At 44.7% G+C, this 22208-nt stretch overlaps 1 protein-coding gene across 1 annotated transcript in view; it reads right to left on the bottom strand.

Moving 5' to 3' along the window:
- Positions 1-15856, bottom strand: part of brinp1 (bone morphogenetic protein/retinoic acid inducible neural-specific 1) — a 94124-nt gene extending 78268 nt beyond the window's left edge. Inside the window, exon 1 of the mRNA XM_030342353.1 lies at positions 15260-15856. The gene's annotated coding sequence lies outside the window, so the exon portion shown is untranslated. The remainder of the gene's footprint in view (positions 1-15259) is intronic.
- Positions 15857-22208: the final 6352 nt, after the last annotated feature.

The raw sequence follows: 22208 nt of genomic DNA, 5'->3' as shown, positions 1-22208 counted from the left end.
ATACACTTTGTGTCATTTCCACCGGGAGAGCGGGGCTTTATCAGCATGCCCATGCGGAGCCGGCGTTGAGTCCCGTTGCCAGGAGGTACGGGGAGATTCAAGGGGGGGGCAGCGACTCTCTGACACCACGTCACGGACGGGTCGGGTGCGTCTGCTGACTGCTGCGGGTCCCATGGGCCGCCTCTATGCGAGTGGGTGAGGGAATACGAAGCGATCCGGACCAAAGGCAAAAAAACGCCAGGGTGACACAAAGGAATGACAGAACAAGGGAAGGGAGGTTTAAGAAAAAGGGAATAGGGGGATTAGAATGGGAATGGGCTATTCAGAAATGTCACTGCAGTTACATTCAAAACATACTATAAAAAAAGATGATAAACATTATGATAAGCCGGCTGAGGGCACTGTCTGCTTGTGCGAGGTAATGGGCTGCCACTTGCAATTGCCGGCGAGTATCAGAGAGGCAAGGGGAGAGAACGGGCCTCTGGCTAACTTCATTTGTACTGGATTCTTCCTGCACCTCCATCGCTCTTCTGGCCCGCCTTCCTTTAGGACGGAGACGGCACCCTGACCTTCAGAGGACACCACTCAGCAAACACAACACCACGCCACCCCCCACCCTGTGTGCCCGCCGGCCGGGCCCCCCCCCCCTAGCCTGATAATTAAATGCTCGGGTTAGTCTGCCCACCAATCAGCCCGGCTCAGGGTTGGGTGAAGGGATCAATGGCTGATTTTCAAAGAACAAACTAATTCACTAATGGTCTGAGTTATTGTTTCAATTTACCTGGCTGCTGAATTACTGTGTCCAAATCTATTGCTGGGAGCTCTGAATCAATGGGAGCTGAGGAGCGAGTATCGGAGGAGAAAGGGAGTTTTGTCCACAAAGCGAAACAGAGCTAGGAGGACTGGGGAAGAGAGGGGGCCGGTGCAGGTTGGGTTTTATGGATGCCTGCGTGAATAATAGGGATGTTGGGCCGGTTTATGCAGTGCTTTCTAAAGAGGGACAGCCTCTGTCTTAAAGCCAAGTGATTAATACCATTGCAGAGGGGGGGGGGGGGGGGGGGGGGGGGGGGGGGGTTGGTGGGAACAGCAGCTTGGACCGCTAAAGATATTCCCATTCAGATAAATTAGGCGCAACCGTTTACCTTATGGACAATTAAATCGAGCATGAGATGAGGTTGTGCTGTGGATGTGTTTGTGCTAATTCATGCAGGAACTTTGGGCCTTTGCAATCAAAAGAGGTTAGAACAAATAACTTGGAGAGATTGGGTTGTGCCGGATACGACAGATGATAAGTATGAACACGTTTTTGGTTATTTCTAATTCACACAGTCAAACGAGTTGAAAAATGCTGTAATATGTCTGTTAATCCATCTGTATGCATGCACTGTAGCCCTGCCTATAATAATATAGGCTTACATTTGAATCTTTCCTATTTTCGTATCTGGTAGCAGTTGGTGGCATTCCTTCCTTTTCCTTTCGAGCTTTGGGATGATAACTAGCACGAGCAAGCTGAGAGTGTGAGGTGCTAGCTTGGACAGGCCTATAGCTGAGCGATTTCTCAACACATCTTCCAAATGACGCCGATGCGCTAGGCTGGATGTTTTACAGATGAAGATTGATCATTTGTCAACTCGCAAATTTGCTTTCAAGCTCTTTCTATAATTACTCTGTGCTCTTTATTGATGGTAAAACCACTCAATGTTTTCCCTCTACTCAGCTCCACAAGACCTCCTGTTAAAATGTGTGCGAGCCCTTAGCCCTGTCTCTCTAAAGTACATAGACACGGAAAGACAATATCGTAAAGATCCTCCAAAACCAACTTGTTTACCTAGTCCAAGTGTCTGCAGTACCTGAAGGCCTCCTCAAACAACATGGCCGGAAAACCCCTACCTGCTCCTTAATAATATGTATCTCAATCTACTGTCGCTTTGGATAAAAACATATCCGCTAAATGACTGAATTATCTATAATGAAAAATCCAGGAGTGAACATCATTAGATTATATTCTAAATGTCAAAGCTGGTTCTAATCCCCCCAGCGGGAGGCCCCACACTCAGCTCAAGCTCCCCACCTCGCAGGAGACACATGACATGGACGATGCAGTAGTCTGGAGAGCACGAGTTGCCAGGAGGTTGTAAACGACAAGAGTGTTCGACACGACATTCTTCTCTGCTCAGACATGTAAATGTCAACCGACAATATCCCCGCGATCATGTTTTTTCCACCGACAAGGCCCGAAAGACGTGTACTACCAGAGCAATAAGCCGACAGGAACCAAGTCCAAGAAGATGACTAACCGTTTTGTTTTATAGGAATCCTGTGTGGAAAAATGGCATGATGGATAGGGGGTTTTAGAAGGTATGAATCACGGACGAAAAAAGATTAATATACCCAACTCTTATCTGTGGGCAGAACCTTTATCTGTTTGTTTGGGTTTTTTGCTGTCAGCAAAGCCAAATCCACTTCATTGTATTAATTTGAACGAGCACAATCGTGCTGCTGCAAGGATCCACTCATGCACCTGCACTTGGTAATTTTTTAATTAACCGCAGATTTAATAGACGGATTCTGCCTTTTTTCAACCAACGGAAAATTGTCCCCATAAAAAAACATATTCCATTTTGATTTTGCTAGCTCTGCTATTGGCGTTGATTGAAAGGGGTGACGTAACACAGAGTGAGGTAACTGTGGTGTGTCAGCTAAACCTAAGTGATGTGACGTTGTCATTGAAGCCATCACTTGGTGTTTAAATTGGATTTTCTCTGCTTTTTTCCCCCCATCCACAGACTTGATTGGTTAAGAGAGGGGCGAGAAATGCCCTGGATGATTGTACTGCTGGGGGTGGATGGGTTCCATCCTTTGGACCCTTGGACAGAAGTGATGTTATGCAGTGCAGGTTTCACATCTAAGGCTACGATTCGCCCGCTGACCTATCAGACATTGGAAAAGTCACAGTGACATATTGATTTAGCGTTTGTCTTCATATCGAGCACAATACATCATAAGTTATAGAGGTCCACATACATCGACATTTTTAGCGATAAAAACTTTACAGAAACTACATAAAAAAAACGGTTAATTGTGGTCTGCATGGCATGGCATGGTTGTATGGTCTGTTCAGATCTGTTTTTGTGTAAACCTTACTCTGTCAATGACTTTATGACTCTGACTGAAGCTAAAGCTGATAATTCACGCAGGTGAAACTTTATGTTCAATAAATATTTACTTCATTTGACAGGATGTTTGTCATGGAAACGTGCCTGCTGTGCTTGTAACAAACTGGCCGTCGTCGTCTCAGCATAAGCCAATAAAGTAAAGCAAGATGCATTAAAGTAAAGCTGTCTTCTACCTCTGTCTCTCTCACACAGGATAACAAAGTAAGCAAATAGATAATAATATGGAGAAAGAAAAACACGAGGAAGTCAAGGAAAAGGGATGCTTCAATGTGATTCACTTTATGCTTGTCAAAAGCACTCTTTATCGTACATACTGCTGCCGTTTTTCTCGTATTTGGCAATTTTGAGTTCAAATATTTACTAATTAAAGAATAAACATATGTCTGCAGATATAAATATGGAAATGTTTATCTATTAAAACGTGAAAATACAGCGTGTTGTCGTTGTGTCCCATATATTAAAGAAAACATTTGAGGACTCTCGACTCGACAAAACACATCACACAAAAACAAACAAGTTAAAGGTGACGGTGTCATCTTCACGTACGTCGCACCACAGTCGCCCTCGCTAACCTTTTCAGAACCGCAACTTTCCAGTTTCTGCAGTCACTGCTTGTTTGCTGGCTTCCTTCTGACTGAAAACAGGGAACAGCTGCTATCATCCCCGGGGACGGGACGACTGGCATAACGAAGAGTACATCCATCGCCAAATGTAGTTTGGGGGGTTATTTTCGTTCTCCCTCAGCCTACCCCCAACACACTGATGCACCGCCATCTCTGAATTTACTGACCTAATTTACTCCCCTCTCTCCGCGTTGGATGTTTATTTCCCATCCCGCTCCCTGACGGGCGACAGCCCGGGCGTCGGGCGACTCCGGGGCGAGGAGGTTTTAGTGGGACTATCCGAGGCGGGCGGGCGGGCCTTTTTGTTGCCGAGCCCTGGGGGGAGGAAACCGTGTGGCGCGTGGGAGGCGATGGTCACTGTTCTTAACATTCAACGACATAAATTTGCGGAATGGGAAGAGAAAAGGCGTGCGGGAGAGGCAAAACGTCGAGCGGAAGGTTTCAATAAATCAGTGGAACCTGCTGAGACGCAGAGCAGATGGCTGCTGGGAGAAAAAAATAAAAGGGGGAAATAAAAAAAAAAGGTCCACCGCTCCGATTTCAACTCCTTGCAGATGAGGCATTAAAAATCAAAAGCGTTCGGTGAGAGAAGCCTTACTTTTGTGCCTCATGGCAGCAGAGCTAATGAATATCAATTTTGCTCAAAAAAAAATGCATAAAAAATGTTCCGTTTCAAAGAAAGAAATCTCTAGATCCCTGCCCCCCTGCAGACATCAGACAATTACACTTGAAAGAGATTTATCTGAAGTCTATAGTCTCCTACATCATGTTATGTCAAAGGCCACACATGTCCAGCAGTTACACAGGCTCTCTATGCACACGCACACACACACACACTTGCACACACACACACATACAACCAATCTTCTATCTACCGGTCCCCATTCACAAAAGAAAAGAGGCGTTTCTGTGACCGTAGGTCGTATGGACTCTGCTGTCAGTGACGCAAGGGGGGCCGTTAATCAAAATGCTAATTTAAAATAATAAAAGCTCTTCCGATTCCATTCCGTGGTCAGCTACATGGTCCTCCATTTCTCAAGTGCGGTTTTTACAATATTTGACGACCCCACGACCCTTCTGCTTACATGGTGACCATGTAGTGTAGCAAAAAGATAAATACAAAGCCAGGATCCAAAAACTAGGATTGTGTTTTTTGGTAAAGGAAAGAGAAAGAGTTGATTTTAATTGAATGTATTTTGAAACGCTTTCCCCCTTGACGATGGTTCATGTGCCTGAAACAGTAGGGGATGAAAGTGTTATCATTTGAATAAGTGGTCTCTTGACACATCCCTTGCACTGCTGGCCTGAAACCTGAGGGATGAATTCCACCCCCATTTGCCTTTGGAGTCTTTTTTCCATCATCCCTATTCCATCATGTCCATTTGAGGAGGGCTTTAGAGTTATATGGTGGTGCGAAGGATGTCGTCAGCCTTTTGAAGCTCTTTCGGTTCAACTGTAGCTCATATAGAAAAGTTGATGAAAATCCCGAACAATAAACACAAAACACTTTATTAAAAGGAAGCAATATGAGCATTGAAGTATACTGGAATCAGTTGTGTGCTTAGAGCTGGGGGAAGGATAGTGGTGGAGGTCTTGATCTTCATTCAAGATTTGTCCTTGTAACTTTGGAACATATTTGCTCAACTATTCAAAGGACGGCTGGGTCAGTTCAAAACTCCCAAAGAAATGCGCTTTTTTCCATAATCCTTTCAACATATACTTTGGAATGCGCCTGGTGAAAGCATCACATCTTTCTCTGTGGTGACGCTTCCTTTAAAATAGAGCCATATATGCGCACACACACACACACACACACACACACACACACACACACACACACACACACACACACACACACACACACACACACACACACACACACACACACACACACACACACACACACACAGGGTACAGACATTTTTATGCCTGATATGACTGAGGGAGCTGCATTTCTGCTGAGGGAAGCACGCTTTCGCCTCGTCTCCTCCTATCCCTCTTTCATGTCCTGGGAGGTTATCATGGGGAGAAATGTGCCCTTGATATGGGTTACACCGCCCTTCTCCCCCCCACCCCCTCCCGTTCCCTATGTTAAGCTTGAAAATAGAGTGCTTTTGACCTCTCGCCTTTGAAAATCCCCTTGCCGCCACTCATTGTCCTCCTCCTTCCCCCAAAGCTGTTTTGGGGGCGTAGGGAGACTTTTTTTGCCACAAGGCTAACACGGCCTTTTCCCCCATTCATCCTCACACAACTTTTTTTCCTTTGCCACAGCCTTTTGAAGATGAATGGAAATGGAGAAAAAACTGTAGAGATTCTATGAATTCCTATGAAACCCCCCACAGCAAGTCCCTGTTCATTTCATGCAGTCATGGGCGCGCCAGGGTAAAAGCAGGTTCTTCGTCATTTCGCGATGGAAAGGCCGATCGTTTCTTCAATAATTCACACGCAGGCCGTATTTTATTTCCAGACTCATTCCGTGCACCGAACCAAGGCAATGCCAAGTCGCCCTGCAGATTTGTGTTCCCACAAATAGAGGCAGTGCCTCCTCACTTCATCAAAACATAATGAAGAATAGATTTTCCTAGGTGACCTCTCCTCTCTCTTTCTCCCTCTCTGCAGGTGTAAGGCAGCTTCATAAATTGTTAATTATGTTTAAGATGAAAATAAAACAGCGGCTGCAACGATATCTTGGCGCTTTTTTCGCTATATTCCATTACATTTGCTCTGTTTTTATCTCTGCACGATTGTGTGTTCCCAGTTCTCCATTGTACTAGCAAAAGCACAGAGCATCCAACACTCATTCACACCAGAGCACCAAAAAACAAGATAATACTTATGTGATACTTTTATCCCAGACTCACCACTGTGACTTGTGCCCGGCGTGGCCTCTACTCTGCCCTACATTGTCAGCATGCTGAGTGTGCGAAACGCCTGCAAAGGATACTGCTCCGACTAGCCTCACCTGCATCGGCCCTCCATCATTAAAACTAACAACAGCACCTCCATCAGCCAGACAGCGCAGAGGTCTTTGGGGAGAGGAGGTGTTTGGGTGTGTGCGTGTGTTTGTGTGTGCAGGTGTCCGTGCGCACGCACCTGGACATCGGCCGAGCTTTTTCCGTTTGTCCCTCACATTCGCTACGTTATCTCTGTGCCATCTCTTGTGTCACAACCCTTGTCTGGTACCGTCGACAGATTGTGACATCATCACTGCTTACAAACGATGCAAGACAGGAATACGGTCTGGTATACCTGATATTTCAATACATGCAAATGGGGTGGTTGAGTCAAGGGTGGTTGAGGGACTATTAAAAAAGACAACAATGCTTCCTGTTGTTGTCGAGAGTAAGGTTATGTGCAAGTTATGTTCAAGGAGTGAATATAAGATATGTAAAGTATAGTGTAAAAGGGATACACAAATGGTGTATAAGGCATGTACAAAAAGTGTGTAAGGGATATACAAATACTTTCTACGGTATGTTCAAGTAGTATACAATGTGTAGGGTATGGGAAGAAAGTATAAATTGCATGTTCCAGTGGTACATAAGGTCTGTGAAGGCATGTAATAAGTTTGGAAGTTTTCATCCTTTGAAGCAGGAATATTAACCGAGGAGAACTGGATCTTACACTAAAGAGAAGCTGATTCATTTAAATACGTGTGTGCGTTTGTGTGCGTGTGTGTGTGTGTGTATGGGTGTGTGTGTGTGTGTGTGTGTGTGTGTGTGTGTTTGCCTGTGTATAGCTTGTGCGATTCAGCACACCGTCAGCAGCATGATGCCAATGAAACACGACTTTTCTGCCTTTCGTGCTCAACCATGTCTGTGTGAGCGCACTCCGGCTAAAACTGTATCACACTGTTATTACCTTCTTCTTGGGCTCAGATCACAGCTGCACATGTGGCTTCTCATTTATAATTCAATTTCACTTGCACTTAGGCGCATATTTAACACATTTTTCAGATTCCTCTCTTTTTTAAAAAATTCAAATCATTCAGATTATCCAAAAATCGAAAGTTTTCTTTCCTGGGCAAACTCAGCAAAACGAGATATATGCAGACAGGCCAAAGAGAGAAATTAGAGATAACATTGATTTTGAAAAATGCATGCATTCATTTCAGGTGTTGGCAAATTTTGCCGGCCACTGACTAAATTTAGAGACACTTAACATGAGAAAATGGTTGATAGAGTTGTTTTCCAGGTTGGCATAACTAATCAGTGGTTAAACTAAATATTCCTGTCATCAGCAGGTGCATTTTTCAAGATTGTTTCCCCCCCCCATGCGCGGGCTAAATATGGAAACGAGTGAATACTCAGTATGAATATGTGGAGCATATGATAAATATTAATCCGATTTTTTAATAAAATGATTGCCGCTTGTATATGGAGTAGGCAGGGATCTGTGAGTATGCTTCTGTTGATACTATCACCACCAAGACCGAAATATATTAATTTATGTATTGTCAATGGAGTCAATAAAGTCTCTGAATTGTGTTCTGGGTCCATCCCCAAGTCCACAGTTTACCAGTAGGCGTTCTTGAGCAATTTGCAATCCAAACGCACTCCCTTTGAACTCCTACCTTTCTCATTAACATGCATTGCTTTTGCAGAAAAACCTCTCTTGAATTAGGAAATAGTACAATGTAAATGCACGAATCACCACCAACACATACCAATCAATCTCACATTCCTACCGACTTGTGTTCTGAACGAACGTTCTTTCCGAAGCTCCTACCGAGCCTCCGACATCAATCACTCCTATGTGGTTCTTTGTGTTGCCTCAACTCTTCATCTCATGTCTAGCATCCTGTGCACTTTCTGCACGCCGACTCCGCCCAATAGAAAAACATGTAGCAAGAGCGAGGCCCTCCTCCTCGTAGCGATTCCCCTGCCCCTCTCCATCTCTCTAATAGGCTCCTTGCTCCTGTTACACGATCACCGGGTGTCAAGATTAAAGGATGGCCCCCATCGCTTCCCGGGGCAGACAGAGCTTGGAGATGGGAGGAAACGGTGCAGTGTAATTACTGTTCAATCGAGCACACTGCCTCTTTCTTCCACCCTCTTCCTCTTACACCGCCACCCTCCATCCACCCTCCACCTGGCCCAATGTCACCGAGAAAGGGCCAAGAGAGAAGGAAAGTCAGAGGTTTGGGGAGGGAGGGCGATGCGGTGGTGGTGGCAGGGGCGCTAAATGTACCAGCTGTTTTTTATTTATATTCTTTTCCTTTTTCTTCTTCCTCCTACTGCTGATATTGCAGTTAAGTTTTCCAGGGGCGATTCAGGGCCGTCTGACTTGGCTTTCTAGCTTAACCACCAACCACCCACCCCGATCCGCACTGACATACACAGACACACACACACACACACGCCACACACGCGCTTATAAGTCGCGCTCCCAACAGTGTGCACACATCAAGCGGCTAAGCGAAGGCATAGGAACAATGGCACTGGATCACACTGCAGCCACTGCCACGGCAGCAGAAGCAGAAGCTCTGAGACTTCCTGTCCTCTGTGAGTACAACAGGAAACACGCTGCTTCTATAAATACAGCGAGCCCCGCTTAAAACCCGACCGCATTGAAACGCAAACCTCCACAATTCCAGGCACCGGTCGGTGCCCCGCACACGCACACACACACACACACACACACACAGACACAAATGCACACACACACATATAGAAGGTGAAACCTAGGCAAGAAAGGAAGTGCAGGTGCCCTGCTTTTTATTTTTTTAGCGTTTTGTTAGGTGAAGATTTATTTTTCACACTCCTTTTCCCTCTCTTCGTCACTCTGTCTCTCTCTCCATGTTTCTCGCTCTCCATTATCTCTGACTCTAAGGGGAGAGAAAGGTAGAGTTACATTGAACATAGGGAGAAAACACGGCGCTGGAACGTGCCAATTAGCTCTCCTGGCTTTTGAATTTGTATTTCCCTTTTCTCCTTTTTCTCTTTTGTACACACTAACATGGGCGCACATCTCCTGCTGAAAACACCATGTTTTTTTCGCTCTCCCTCAGCTTTCCCTCTCAGCCTACACCAACACACAGCGCTACACGTGTGTAACACAAGTTGAGACTGGGGATACCAGCAGTGAGAGGCAGCCAGCTGGCTATGGCGTCTCCTCCTCTTTCTCCTCCTCTCTGCCATCAGGTTGCCATTGTTTATTAATAATCCTACCAGTGGTCTCGGCGGGAAAGGGAGAGAGGTGCACTGAGTGAGATGCAGAGAGAGGAAAGATGGGGAAGGGAGGAGAGAGGCAGAGGGAGTCCGGGCTGATCAGCAGAGCCCCCCCTGCAGAGGTTCTCCCCGTCTAGTTGAGCTAACATGAATGCAACTGGGAGAGGGATAAGGGGTGAGAGAGAGAGAGAGAGAGAGAGAGAGAGAGAGAGAGAGAGAGAGAGAGAGAGAGAGAGAGAGAGAGAGAGAGAGAGAGAGAGATGGGTTCAGAGAAAGAGTGTAAGAGGCAGACAGAGAGGTTGTCTAGAAAAGCCTCAGGGTCTCTCACTCTCACACACACGCACACACACACTCACACACACACACACACACACAACACAGCCCTATGAAATATGGAGGTTAATTTGGTCCAAACTGCCAGCGCTTCAGAAGGTTTTCGTTATTTATGGGGGATGAAGTATGAGAGAGGATGAGCTAGTAGCGCAGAAGCGCAGGGTAGACCATTAGTGTATGGATGATGAACCATTCTGGCTGTTGTGCTGGCTCACGCAGCACCAGCACAAGGTGTGAGGTGGGATTAAGCCCATAGTGGGGGGAAAGCAGAGAAACATAACATTCAATGAATGAAATACAAAAGCGGTGCATGCCCTGTAATACCGCAAATCAGTGGCCGAATATTGACGTTGATATGACGCAGAGGTATGAATGTAAAAAGGTGGATGTAGACAATGTTTATATTTGCAAGCTTCAACAGAAGATGTACATACATACGAAAAACCAATTTAAGCATTATTTATTTACATATATATATATATATTGTTTTAATTGGATTTTCGTCTTGTTTGCAGTTCAGCTTAATTTTTCGTGTCTGAGGGACGCTTATGCTTCTCTGGCACCAGTGGTATTAACTAGTTATGGGAAAAGAAAATGAAACTTGGGTCAAGCTTAAACGTAATTAGGCTGAATATGAGGTAGCAACTTAATAGTTGTCAAAGCAACTAAGTGCCAAGGCATTAGAAAACGATTTAGACAACATGGCTGCTTCATTAGCCAATCAATGTTCCAGTGGCGTTCTGTGAATGAGAGCTGTGTGAGGCACTTCAACCTTCAGCCTTGTGCTCCGAATGCATATATCCATTTGTGCCGTCCATATATTTCCCATCAGAGATGAGATCCTCGTTTGCCAACTGGCATCGGATAAAATACTTTGTTATCAATCTCTTTGTCCTCTGTCATGACTCGGAGTGTCTTGCCTTACCTCCTTGTTTGTGTGATCTCTACCAGGAGAAAACTGTATTAGGCACAAGTCCGGACATGTATTATAGTAACGTAGACATTGTTGTGACAAACAGCCACTGTCAAAGTAAAATGTAGTCCTTCAGACGGTAAATTTATGTCGGGGCTGGTGATGGCTTTCATAGTGACAAATGAACCGTCAGTGGTGAGCCGCTTGGCTGGAAATATTAAACAACTCTTGTTGTTTGACTCGTGTGGGTACTTGCATAGCTGAGGAAAATAGATACATTGTGCTTCTGGGATATAATGAGCCCCTTGAAACTATGAGCAGTCAAAGTCTATTCTATTCAAGTATTTTTTTAATTGCTTTGATTTCCCTTTGAAAACATGCAACTGCAAGTGGCAAAATCACCAAACCACAAATCATCCAATTAACACACTTACACAGGATGGCAAATCTGCAAGCAACTTTGAATAGCAGGAGTGTACGTTTAATCAAATAATGTCTATCTAAATTATTAATGAGTAGTTTTCTTACACAGGTGTTGCGTTGGTAAAATAAGTGTTAAAGCTATAGAGCCAGAGAAGTGAAATGTTGGAGAATTCAAAAGGAACTAGCCTTCTTTTGGGTAAATTTGCCTTAAAAGAATAATAGTCTTGGCTCTTGATATTGCAAAAAAGATTAAAAAGTCTAAAATACATTTGGGAACACACACGCATAGTGTGTGTGTGCGTGTTTGTATGTGCATGGGTTCACGAATGGTATATTTCCTAGGGTAAAACATAGAAACAGAAATAGCACACATGCCAAAAGGATGCTTAAATTGTGGTTCTATTTGTTAATGGAAATGTAGTGGTATTCTCCTACCCAATCAGATTATCGTCATAGAGTTGGTTAGTGCACGTGTGCATCATATTGTGCATTTAAAAGGCATTCTCCAGGGCTGTCCCTATTCCTCTCTGAGACGATTTTTTAATGTCATTTCTTGCTGCAACCGATTGGTAGTTTAATTGATTTACGTCGTCTGCTATCGTCACAACACATAAATCACCTCTGAAGTGTAAGGATGTGTAGGCTCATGTTTCATTGCCCTTGGGCGTAGATGTTAGCCATTTTCTTCCAGCGAACACACTCATTTATGCCCGTGTGTGCGTGTCCGTGTGTGTGTGTGTATGTGTGTGTGGGGGTGTGCGTTGCCTGTGAGTATATAATGTATTAGTTACAGGCACACTTCAAAGTATGCACATGCAGAGAGGAATAGAACCAGGAGAAATACTGGGTCTAGTGAGCTGGCTGATTTGTCACCAGTAGTATGTGTTCCATACACACATTCCCTGCAGAAGCTAGAAGGATAAGTAGGAAATATTATTAAAACTCACTTAATTAATGCTGTTCCAGAGCTTCTTTTTAAAAAATGTTATCTGATTATATGTTAAGGGAGGAGTAGGAGAGACTCATAGGTAGGCGTTTGACTCCCAGCAGAAAGGTTGTCAGTTTAAACCACAATGTCCGCAGTCTACCTCAAGGCATGCTTGAACAAGATGCCCCTAATAGATAACTTTACCTGCTCACTAACAAGATACATTTCAAAATAAATTCAATGTTGTGTCACTTTAGAAAAAAAAACGTCTGCTAAAATGACTCTTAGATAGTTCTTGCTTGTTGTGTACTATGATTGCATCCTTGGTGGGTTTGTCCGACCTTCCAACTGAAACTAATCTCAGACTAATCTCTGGACGGAGCTCATCCTGTCCAGCTCTTGCCATGAGGGAGGACATGCCCTAGACTTCAAGAAATCGCCTCACCACTTGAATAATTTGGCTTGCTAATGAATCATTGGCCGTGGATTCGTCAGACGATATCTATAGCCACCCCTGGTTAATATTTCAGGACGGGACATTTGTTCCTCAATGGATTCCTCGCCCTCATCCCATGAATCATACCTTTGAGCAAGACTTTAGGTTCACAATTTAAGCATTATATGACAATGAGATGCGATGTATATTCTTTCTTGGCGATAACATCTGCCATCAAGACAAAAACTCTGAAAGTGTTGTTCATATAAATATACAGCCTCATTTACATTCCGTAAGTGATTAATATTAACTTGCCAAAACATTGCAAGCACATTTAATTGAAAATAAATAGCAACAAAAAATGACTACGTCTTAGCATAAAATATCTAAGAGATGGTTTTAGAACTGAAATTCAAGTGATGGCTGCGCCTGGTAATACTGTACACTACCGTAAATGACCTTAGGCAAAAGAGGGCAATAGATACAACATGAAGGCAAATTAACAGTTTGGTGTACCCAATCCATTGCTTTAGAATGTACACAGGCTTTTTTTGCCTTTCACCTGCCTTGCAAACCTACATCAACATGGGCGCTACAATCAATTCCCCACTAAATGGCCCTGCATGTACACATTCATGAAAGAACATTGCTAACCTACTGGACGCCTTAGTTGTGAAATCTCCACCCACCACAGGTCAGCCCAAGAGGTAGACTGAATTTTCAATTCAGGTATACGCCCTATGATGGAGAATGTTCTCTTTTAAAGTACTTACATGTTGCCTGTGTGTTGCTGCTGAAAAGGCAGATTGAGAGAAGCAATTTGAACAGTTGACATTTTCCTCTATGATTTTTGCTGCTGGTGCATTTTAGTTTTCTCTTTTTCTTTCTTCATGTTCTGTTAAATGCATAAAAGTGTAATTTCCTGTAATAGCAATCTGTCTGTGCGTGTTAATGTTATCCCAGTCCAATTCTTGGAAGGGGGGGGGGGGGGAGAAAGTTCATTGTTGGGGAAGAAAGAACTGAAAAGTTCACAGTGAGCTGCATGATTTAGAGTGTGATCTGATGAGATATCGCTTGACTGCTGTTCTACCCGGCCCTCATATAAAACAAAACTAAAACTGGTGTGTGATGTCTGTGCAAGAGGGAAAAGACGAATAAATATAAAACCGCAGCTTCGTCTCTAATTGGACGGTACAGTTCGAAATGAACAATACTAAATGATTACCCTTTAACCACACGGTTGACACCTAGTGAAGACCATGAGCTCCCCCCGCAGTTGGGTTGGCAGAAAAGCAGTCAAAGCAACTCAAGACGACGGTGGTGGGGAAGATGTTACTTCAACACGCCGGTGACATGCATGCACACAGACACATGAATCTGTCACAGAAAAAAAGTCAAAAGCGCACGCGTTTAGCATGCAAGCACGCACGCGCACATCGCATATTCACAGACACACGCGCTTTAATTCAGGCTCGTACGAAATCCCGATCAGTTACGTAATAAATCTTCGTTGTAGTAACGATTGTCAAACAATAGGCAGCTTTAAAAAAATGTAATGGTATACCCGTTTCATTGCAAGTACCGACCAGACTAGGCTGGACTTTGATTCAGAAACAGCAGTGCGAACAGAACGACCTGGGTATGAAATCCCAAGTTTGACTGAAAACGCATCGCTGCTGATAAAATGGAAAAGTATTTGGTTACAACTACACTAACCACTTGATTTGGACGGCTTGGCTAAGCTGGCATGTGATTTTGAAAGCCGAAGTTTTTGCAACATATTGTGGGGATAGAGTGAGTCCTTTCCGCTGCTGCTAGCATTCACACCCGCACTTGATACGCATCTTCCCCGTTTGACACTCTCTGCTCTTCACGGTGAATTTATTCGACTCATTATCATATAATAATGGCGATGGTGGTGTCAATACATATGTTGAAAAGGCTAATTGTGTGTCTCTCACTGCACACACAAAATACCACGTTGTTCCTGGGGGACGGGGCAACACCGGGTGCATACGTGAACATAACTTCGTGCACTCCACGTCAAAAAACAAGCAATGAGCTCGCTAAACAGCTAATGCCGGACAACCAGCAGCCCCATGCTGACCACGCCGCACCGACATAATCGTGCAAGAATACAAGTCAACCCCCAAGACGCCTAGTTCAAGCTACTAGATGCAATAAAAAAAAAAGAATTACACGATGTCTTAAAAAACCAAGACATTTTGGGTTCACAACACTTTAACATTGCACTCACCTAAAACCGACTCTCCTCTCTTAGCGGTGTCCGTGGTCCGAGATTCGTTAGTTCTCTAGCCGACAACTTCTGGTGGAGCGTATGGATCCAATGCACATGCTGGTGGCTCGATGGGTGATCTTGGATTGCGGATGAGTTGGCAATCCTTCTCATACTCAGAGAGAAATCCTCCGGTCGTCCGTCGGCTCAAGCATCGGTGAGCGCGGAATAAGGTCGGTGGATACGGGAAGCCGGAGGACGAAAGAGAGAGAGAGAGACCAAAAGAGAGTGAGGGCGAGAGAGGGGGGGAGAGAGAGAGAGAGAGATTAAAGCCGACGCGTTGGGAGCATTTGTGTTTTCTCCTGCATTTTTTTCATTTGGGAGTCGAAAGCAGGTGAAGAGGTGTGGGATAGATGTCTGGGACTGCACAGACTGAAGGAGAAAACTAGGGGGAGGTAGGCCTACAGCGAATACAGTTTCGTGTTGTGGGGAAGGGTGATGGCAGACAGTAAGGGGTGGGTCCCGACCGCATGAAGCGGAAAAGATGAGAGCTGAGGGTTGAGAAGCAATAGGGGAAAGCGTGTCGTGACTATTTTATGTTGGATAAGCAAATAACATGAAATATTACTTTCCAACGGGAACAGTGTGGGTGACGTTGTATATGGCGACCCGGGCGAGGGGGAAGTAGCTGCGTGACTTAACAGGACGTTGTGTGGCGTACTTATTAACCCCTCTGGAGTCTCCCGCTTTTTAGCTCTCTGACACAAACACGCGCGCGCGCGCACACACACACACACACACACACACACACACACACACACACACACACACACACACACACACACACACACACACACACACACACACACACACACACACACACACACACACACACGTGGGTGTAAATGCATATGCGCATATCCACCCCCCACCTACAGACACACACACACTCAAGGAAGAATGGTTTGGTCGTTGACCTTGTGTTCTCCATCACAGGGGTGCTGGGTGCTGTCCATGGTCCTGAAGTACAGCACTACAAAGTGTGGGTTGAACTTCCGCACTCACCCTTTTACTACAGCTGCTGTAAGTAATAACGCAGCTGTTGCGAGTAAAGCTGTGATAAGTTCCCTACATCAAAACAATATGTTATCTTTGGTCAAAATAAACTTTAGAGGGTTAAAATATATATATATATATATATATATATACATATATACATATACATATACATACCTACATACATACATACATATATGTCGACATATATATGCATATATATGTAGATGTATCCATATATCCATATATATATATATATATTTATATATAGATTAATATACATTTTCTTTAATAACACCCCTTCTAGAACAAATTGCACAAGCAGCCCCATGCAGACACATTGTATTTCGAGTTTGAACTTTCTCACTCGATAGTCTTTGAAACTGCAGCGATAAGCCAACCCCCTTGGTATGGAGGATTCACCCGAGTTAGAATCAACTAACGCCTCCCTTGATCAGCGTACCGTTTACCTCCTGATGTGGCACGAAGTCCATCCTTTTCGTGTCTTTGATCTATTGTTATAAGGGTCCATCAAGAGCTATGCGTTGATACTAGCGAATGCAGTTCTGCTGTTGATCGTCTACGAATGCCAATGCACGTGCACACACACGTTAGCGAACACAGACTCGCACATACGCATGCTTGCATGCACAAAAGCACACACATACGTGTTTTCGCACGCATACAAATGCACGTCCAGGCACCCGATGCAAGAACAAGAGGAGAAACACACTCTCATCTATTCTCTTTTATACACATGCCTGAGATACTAGCAGTAGTTGCACGGTGGGGGGAGGGGGCTGTCCTACAGCCATCCTCTCCATGCCTATTCTCACAGAATCACGGAACACTTATTTTTATGTTGTTTTTGTGCAGATGTGTGCCTGCCAGCAACACAATTACAATAATTGCACCACATGCTACACCAGGACAGGCGGCTGCCGCTTCCCAACCAGAGCTAACCTTGGCTGGACAGTAATGATGTCCACTAGAACAGTAATGATGTCCACTAGCTGGAACACTATGAACTGCTGAATCCTCTGGCGCCTTGCTGCCCATAACGCTCCCCTTGGTTCTTGGTTGCCCCGTGAGAGTGACACCCCGTAATGGCAGATTTCTGAGGCTAGAGCCAAAGAGATAATTTCTTTCCATTTCCGTGTGTGTGTGTGTGTGTGTGTGTGTGTGTGTGTGTGTGTGTGTGTGTGTGTGTGTGTGTGTGTGTGTGTGTGTGTGTGTGTGTGTGTGTGTGTGTGTGTGTGTGTGTACACTCGTGCATGTGCCCCTATACCAAGTGTCTCTCTTGGTGAAGGTGGGAAGTGAAAAGTCATATTATAATCTCCAAAATATCTCCAAGCAGGCCTGTCCATCATTCTATTTCCATCAAGATCCTCTGGTACAGGTTAAATGAGGCAGCAGCTAACTGGGATGGGGAAAAAAGTGAAACAAAAAAGAAAGAAAAAGAGGCCAATTCCCCTCCACGGAGACTTATACTTAAAATAATATCTTAAATAAATGTATTTTAGTTATCCTTTGGCAGCCCGACACTTGGCTAACACAAAACATAAAGTCTACTTCTATCAAAGGCTACTTCAAAAGTATGTCTCCATAGCAACGGAAATAAATGGGATATTTCTGTTCCACTCCTCAGAGGTGGGAATTCATGTTTATAATGATAATTAAGGACATAATGGTGCTATATCCTTCAGCACATTTGTAGATTTGACCAATGCCGTATCGCCCACCTTTTTTTAACATCTGTGGCTGGCAAGGCAAAGCAGAGTTTTTGCAAAAGAGAATTATTAACCTTATTGTAACTATGAAAACAAAATATCTAACCAAAAAACTGCCAAAGATGTTGGAATAGATTTAATTATCTGGCTAACTGACATGAACAGGCTTTTACTTATTAAACATTGAATATAAAACGATCCAAAAACTGTCTACAATACAGAGGAAAAGGTTCCAGGTTCTCAACCTCATGTCCACAGTCCTGTCTGCAGCCCTGAGCAAGATGCCCTCACCCCTACTTTGTCATAAATTAAATCTATAAAAAAAAAAGATAACTTTTGGATAAATGACTAAATCGTAAATAAACTAAATACTAGGAAGCGATTTTCTAAATACTGTAATATTTAGCGGTTACAAAACAAAAACATGTGAAACAGCAAATTTTTGTGCCACAACTTCATGGCGTAGGGTATGTTGTAGTTGTGTTTCAGTTACAACCGTGTAAATAACCTTGTTCTGTATAAGTGACAGTTCTGTGCGTCATCGGTGTTCCATCAGTGTGCTGTTCACCATGAATCAAAGGTGTCGCATTTCATATTAAGACGTCTAAGTGACAGAATAACTGAAAGAGTAGCATGCATAATCTGCGATCTTGAACAGCATTGCTTTTCGTGAGACATCTTGCTGTATGAGTGCTGCTGTTATCCTTAGAACTATTTCCAATTTAGTCATGCTTTTATTCAGAGCATCTTACAGGGGGACGTGAGATACAGTTAATATTAAGATGTCAGAGGGATTAAGCGTCTCGCTCACGCCTACAGGTAGACTAGTCTTGTACCATTTAGTCTACTCAGACACTGTAGCGGCAAGCCAAACTACTGCTGCTTAATTTCATATGGGACAGTCAGGCTGAACTGCTGAGCATGAATTCAGAATGACTTACACATCAACCTCATTATCATTTGATTCATCTCATATCATTTCAATACTTAAAACCAATGTTATCTTATCAATAATAGATGATTCAAATTCCCTTTTTCATGCTGAACCAAAGGCTCCTTCCCTCCAGCTGAGTTTATCACTCGTGGCGAACACTGTATGTTTATAGAGACTGCTGGTTTTGTTTGTTTGTCCCCCCCCCCCACACATCCACAGCACCCACAACCACCAACCCCCAACAGAGAAGCAGAGAATCAAAAGGCATGCGAGGGGATTACAATGGAAAATATCGCACAAAGGAGTCCACAGAGCACTGGTTGTTCAGTGAAATCATTAAGTAGTGATTAGGACGTGGCCCAGGGCCTTCCAATGGTGCTGGTGGCGGCGGGGCACTGTGCAACGTTTTGGACCCGGCCTGAAATATCCAATTTGTAAACATTGCAGTGCTTGTACACTGCGGTGCCGTGGAGTCCCCTGGCAGCACGCAGCGAGGACATTGCATTGTGGTCCCGAGCATTCTCTATTTACCATCAACTATTTACCCTTGGGTTGTTTGGCGGACTCTTTCATCCACGGTGACTTTGACGGGGAATCTCGTCGACACATGTCAGTAAGGAGCAGGGTGGCGTCTTGCTCATAGTCTACAGGTGGGCTGTAGATACATCGGGGACACCTTCGTCGTGACACCATCCGGTCCCTCCCCGCCACCCCGTCCCTCTCGACCATTCTCTTTTACCTTCCACTGTCTCCGCACCTTTATACGTCTTCCCATGCCCCCGTTTTCCTCAGTGAGCACCTGGATAATCCCTTGGCACCCTAATGGGTGCACGTGCGACCCATCAGCGGTGCAGCGGCGGTAGCCCAGCAAGTAGTACGTATGTTAATTCCCTCCCTCCTTCACCGCTGGCATCTCGCCGCCGCTCCCGTTTCAAAGGGGAGGGGAGATTACACTGATGCCATTCTGCTTTTGACATTTCATTCCATGCCCTTCTCCTCAATTCACTCAGACCCCATGCGTCGTTGTTTCGTGGGGCTCCGCCGGGCCACCTCCCTGGCGAATTCACTGCTTTTTTGCTAATGAACCATTTGCACCGTGATGATATTTTAATCACCCACAACAGAGGCGGAGGATGTGGGTGTTGCTGTTGGGCATCTGAGCCTTTTGCAAATGGGGGGGGGGGGGGGGGGGGGAAGAGTGGAGAACACATCGCTGGAGTCCTGGCGTTGTTATTTGCTTGGCGCCGCGGTTCCACGGGGTTCCCAGGGAAAAAAGATGATGAAGCAGCAAAACAACAGCTGACGTCGAGAGTAATCGGCAGCTCGTGGCACGCTTACATTTGTGGAAAAAGGTAACCCCCCCCCCCCCTTTTCCACAACAATGCATCACAGCACAGCATGAAAGAGGAAGTATGTGATCGACCTAAGCCCCAGACCAGATACAAATACGCAAGCAGAAAATAACTAGGTTACCCTCTTTGCTGCTTCTGGGCTCTCTGTAAACACACTCCACTCTGATCATCCGGCGTTTCCACTGCATACAATGAACCAAAGGAAACACTTTCCAGTATTATTTTCGGTTGCCTTCTTCTTCTCTTGCAATTCTTCTGGATTGTGCTGAGCATCAATTTAATGCTTAAGTGCAAATGGCTTTCCTTTCTACAATTTCCATACTCCAATCCTTTTTATGATAGGCAGCAGCACATTTGCACTGTGGCACTGCACTTCATTTTTGGTTATCATATTTGGGACATTACCGTTTCACATTGTGGCTGTGCAATTATCCTACCTCTATGGCGTATTGATATCAATTCATTAAAACGGCTGGCTATTTGCACTGTTGGGTCTAAGTCATGCGTCAGCAAGCTTTTGCTGTGAACCAAGGCAAGTCACAGCACCGGGAGACAGATCTTCCTCCACACAAAGGAAGCGAAAATAAACATAGTGACATTTCAAAAATACTGACAATACTGCATCCTGATAGCACTCAACTCCTAACGTCCTCTCCTCTCTCTCACTCTATCTCCCTCCCCGACTCCCCTCAACACCCACTCCCCCAGTTCCCCCCCCCCCCCCCCCCCCCCCACTGTGTCAACAGAAGATGGTGAGTTATGTCTGAAACGCTTGTACAGTAAAAAGCGGGGTGCAGCAGTCACTTGTCTTCGAGGCAGTGAAAGAAGGAAAGACAAAAGGGGGAGAGAGAGAGAGAGAGAGAGAGAGAGAGAGAGAGAGAGAGAGAGAGAGAGAGAGAGAGAGAGAGAGAGAGAGACAAAGAGAGAGAGGGAGGGAGAGAGCGAGCGAAGACAGAGAGAGAGACGGGGACAGACGGAGAGAGAGAGAAAGAGCAAAGAGAGAGAGAGAGAGAAGTGGGAGTAGTGATTTCTTGACAGGCACAAAGAATTTTAAAAATGTTGCATCTCTCTTCTCAGACTTTTCAAGTTTCTCGGCATCTATGGTGCCCACTGTTTCCTCAATTCCATAGAGAAGAAAAAGCCAATGGCCTTGTTTGTCGCATGTGGTTCATAGGAATTCCATGTGTGGTGCACGAGGATGAATCTAATGAGACGTGATATGGGATGCAAATGACGCAGGGGGTCGAAATGGAAAGTGTGTTATTAAAAGAAACGGCTTCTTTACTAGTAGTTTATTAGTGGTGATAGGAAGGCTGGTAGTGTTTGTGCTTTATGCTTTGGTATAAAAGGGTATTCCCACTTGATCGAAAAAGAGGTAAGGTTTTAGTGTGTTCTTAATGCTTTATTGTGTGTTCTTCTGTGTGTATGTGTGTGTGTGTATATATGTGTGTGTGAGTTAATATTACAACACCTTCTACTTAATCAAATTTCTCATGGCGTTGGCCCCATCTTAACTTTTCACGACCTTCTTTGTGAATGAATATGACTTTTCCGGAAGACCTTTTCCATAAAAATTTAATCAACATATTTTCCACCCAACCGCTGTCGGCCTGTGAGTGTCACGAACACAAAGAAAGAGAGAAACTGCGTCTTTAACGTGAGTGATATTCAGATGACAGCTTAATCTCATAAACAAACAGCCCCGCCCCGTCCAGAATCCACATGGCCGCGGGCCGCGGTCAGCACTGGTGGAGAGGCGGCCAAATCACTTTACTGCATGTGTGCCAATCCCCCCGCCCCCTAACTCCCGACTATCATCCTACCACCAGCAGCACTGCCACCCTTACTCTAATGTAATTAGTGTGGCTCTATTCAGCGAGCTCTGACCTATTGTTGCT

The sequence above is a fragment of the Gadus morhua genome, chromosome 19 (assembly GCF_902167405.1).
Source record: "Gadus morhua chromosome 19, gadMor3.0, whole genome shotgun sequence".
Classification (NCBI taxonomy): Eukaryota; Metazoa; Chordata; class Actinopteri; order Gadiformes; family Gadidae; genus Gadus; species Gadus morhua.
This window is presented reverse-complemented; position numbering and strand designations above follow the sequence as displayed.